We start from the raw sequence: 3,959 nt of genomic DNA, 5'->3' as shown, positions 1-3,959 counted from the left end.
CATTTTTCGTTTTTCGAGAGTCAAACCGTTCAAGTTTGACCGAAAATTTGCGCATGAAATCTTCAATTTTTTTGAAATAAAATCTATATACTTGTAAACTATGTAAAAAAGTATTATAAATCACAATAATTGATATTTCAAAATGTTTAAAAGATTTATGAAAAATTTACGGTCAAAGATATACTTATTTGAATCTCGAAATCCAAAAAATGTCAAATAAAATGGGACTGAGGGAGTACTACATTATGTAGTTCATCGATCTGAAGTATATTACAGGAAAAAAAAACAAAAAACTACACATGACAAATATTGTATCTTGCATCATGTAGTTCATCGATGAGAAATAATTGCATGTCAAAAAAGTGGTAAATCAAAAGAAAGAAGTTTATTGTTATTAAAGAAAGGGAGTGTAGAGACTTAAACCTTCATTTTCACAAGGAATGGAGCCCATAGTTGCTGACCACAAAAGAGATAAAACCCTGATGAATTCAACAGTTTCCTATACTCCTCTCTTATATCACTAATATATCCCTTTCCCTTCGGAGGGATTTGAAAATTTGAAATTCCCGTGGATTTGGGGATTTGGAGAGAGAGAGAGATTGATTTTCTTTACCTTTTAAAACAAAAGGTTTATCACTTTATTCAGAAAAAAATATAAATAATATTGGGTACTGATTATTTTTATCCTTATAAACTCTAACCCAAATACCTAATTCTATATTTTATTCTCTCCTTAATAATATATTATTATTTTTATTTTCTTATTTCATAATATAAATCTTTTCTTTCTTTTTTCCCAAATAATTACCTTATATAATTTTCATGCAGATAATACAATACTATTTACCACTGCAGATAAGAAATCCATGAAGATGATGATAAAGGTAATTAGAAGATGTGAATCAATTTCTGGTCAATTGATTAATTTGAACAAAAGTGCTTTTTATGTTCATGATATAACTGCACCAGCCCTAGTAGTTAAAATCAAACAAGTATCTGGTATAGGGCAAGGATATTTCCTTTTCAATATTTGCGCTGTCCTATTTCTATAGTAGGAATAAAATATGTTATTATGATAATATAGTGAAGAAGATCTCCAATAGAAAACAATCCTGGCGAGGAAAATTATTATCCTTTGGTGGGAGAGCAGTGCTTATTGCTCATGTGCTACAGAGTATGCCTCTACACCTACTGTCAGCTTTGAACCCTCCTAAGGGATTAACCAGCTACACAGGCTATTCAACAGATTTTTTGGGGGAAATAATACAGATTGTAGAAGAAGGCACTGGGTAAAATGGGAGGATATGCGGTTGCCCAAGAAGGAGGGAGGCCTTGGTTTCATATCTCTACATGACATCTCCAGTGCTCTTTTTTGTAAACTATGGTGGCATCTAAGGAGATGACCATCCATGTAGAGCTCCTATATGATACATAAGTACTGTAAAATATTTCATCCTGTGATTACTCCTACTAGATGGGCCTCTTTTACATGGAAGAAGATGGTAACAGTAAGACATCAGATACTTTGGCAAGTGAAAAGTTGAAATTCTAGTTTCTCATATGAAAACTGGACATCTCTAGGAGCTCTTTATAATGTGATACAAATGTTTATTTGGTCAACACCAAGTTGGTTTGTTGGGTCATGTGATTTCTCAAGATGGAGTAGCCGTGGATTCAGAAAAAATATCTACGGTGTTGGAATGGCCTGTTCCAAAGAATGTCAAGGAACTTCGTGGTTTCTTAGGTCTCACAGGTTATTATAGGCGCTTTGTTAAGAACTATGGGATCATTGCTCATCCTTTAACAGAATTGACCAAGAAAGATGCTTTTACCTGGCATGCAAAAGTAGAGCAGGTTTTCCAAAATCTTAAGAGGATCTTGACATCAGTACCAGTGCTTCGAGTGCTTCGTCTTCCAGATTTCACTCAACAGTTTACAGTTGAGTGTGATGCTTCATCTGATGGAATTGGGGCTATTTTACTGCAACACTGTCATCCAGTAGCCTATTTCAGTAAGGGATTTTCCTTTTCTAGTCGCATTAAATCTACTTATGATCGTGAATTGTTGCCTTTGGTCCTTGCATTGCAAAAATGGAAGCATTATATTTTGGGTCGGCATTTTATTGTCACTACTGACCATTGTAGCCTAAAGTATCTCTTGCATCAACGGGTGACTATTGCTGAACAACAACGTTTGTTGTTTAAATTATTGCCTTTTGATTTCACTAGTCTGGGCCTTCAATGTTGCAACATCTGCTGCCAGGGAGTCAATTGTATTTAACTTTGACGCTATGGCAGATAATTGTTGGGCAAGAGATTCAACATTGGAAACGCCTTCTTGGGAATTAGACAATCTGGTATTGACCATGTTGGATCGATCTGCTGTGATCCAAAACTGATAGTAACCAGAAGTAGAGATCCGACAAAATAGAACAAAGCAAGTAGATTTACTGTAAATAGTTTGTGGCACAACTATACAGATAAAGTTGTCCGTATGGAGAGGACAAGACTCCAGAAAATAGTAGTTTTGATTCTTAATTACATAATACCAATAACTAATCCTAATTACATATATATAGAGAACGTAAAAGGATAAGACTTGACACTATAAACTATAAACTAGGAATAATAACTGCTAGACAACTGCTAGACAACTGTTGTAGCAGTTGTTTGTCCAGAATTCAACTCTTTATTCTTTTGTCGATATTTTCTTCTAAAATACATCTTGAGAGGTGGGTTGGTATCACCGGAGGCTGTGGAAGATGACGAGATAGAGCTTGATAAGTTCACATAAGGGAAGAGATGGAATTTAGAATATTTAGCACAATACTTACCAGATGAGTTAATAAAGTATATCATTATCACAATTACCCCTCCAAACAACAACAAAGGGCTAGACAAGCCAATTTGGATGCTAGAACAGAGTGGGAATTTTTCAGTAAGAGCGTGTGGCATTATATAAGGCACAGAGAATAAAACGAAGACATATTTAGCAATATCTGGTGCAAAAAATTACCTTTTAAGATGACATTTACCTTATGGAGGGCTTGGAAGTTTAGGTTGCCCATATATGAAGTGGTGCAAAGAATGGGTATCAGCTTCTCTTCTAGATGTTACTGCTACTCTAATCCAAAAAGGAAGACCATGACACATGTTTTTCTAACCTCTCCTACAGCTGCAAAGATTTGATGAACTTTTACTTTTTGTGCAGGTATCAACCCAGAAGGACAACTGATACAACTAATTACCAAGTGGTGGACTATACATGGGCACACAAAACTATAGTAGATAATGAAGGCTATCCCTAGTAAAATCATATGAGAATTATGGAAAATGAGGAATACTTTCAAGTATATATGAAGGCATGATAAGTTTCAATAAACTAGTGTACCAAGTAAATATTGATATTTGGCTACTGATAAACACTAAGTTCTCAACTCTAAAAAACGTACCAATACACTGGCCATAAGTTATTGACTTCCTGAACAAACTCAAACCCATTATGCACTACAAGAAGGTACTGTGGCAACCTCCACCAAAAGGAAAAATTATGTGTAACACGGATGGTGCCAGTAGGGGTACCCTGGAAAAAGTTCATATGGAAATTGCATAAGAGATAATAGAGGGGATGTGATATTTGCTCAAGCAGCCAACTACCAGAGACCAGCAACAATGAGGCAGAGGTAGTGGCAATAAGAGAAGCTTTGGCATACTGTGTAACAGAAGGGTATGAAAGATGCATAGTAGAAACTGACGCTCTTTTAATGCAAAAAATTATAGAAGGAGATTGGAGGAAACCATGGGAAATTAGCACAATAATGTCCTATGGTTATTGATTATAGAAATTTAAATGCAAAAACTAAAACATATAATTATTCGATACCAAATAAAATACTAAAGATAAGACAAATACAAGAATATAATTATTTTAGCAAATTTGATTGTAAGTCAGGATTTTAT

The 3,959-nt window shown here is 34.7% G+C and overlaps 1 long non-coding RNA gene across 1 annotated transcript; it reads right to left on the bottom strand.

Moving 5' to 3' along the window:
- Window positions 1-2,424: 2,424 nt before the first annotated feature.
- On the bottom strand, window positions 2,425-3,867 carry LOC107062671 (uncharacterized). Its single transcript, XR_001474778.1, has 2 exons — window positions 3,452-3,867; window positions 2,425-3,174 (listed from the first exon to the last, which is right to left on the bottom strand). It is a non-coding gene; the product is annotated as an uncharacterized lncRNA (long non-coding RNA).
- Between the last annotated feature and the right edge of the window lie 92 nt (window positions 3,868-3,959).

This window comes from Solanum tuberosum, unplaced genomic scaffold (genome assembly GCF_000226075.1).
Source record: "Solanum tuberosum cultivar DM 1-3 516 R44 unplaced genomic scaffold, SolTub_3.0 scf00256, whole genome shotgun sequence".
Lineage (NCBI taxonomy): Eukaryota > Viridiplantae > Streptophyta > Magnoliopsida > Solanales > Solanaceae > Solanum > Solanum tuberosum.
This window is presented reverse-complemented; position numbering and strand designations above follow the sequence as displayed.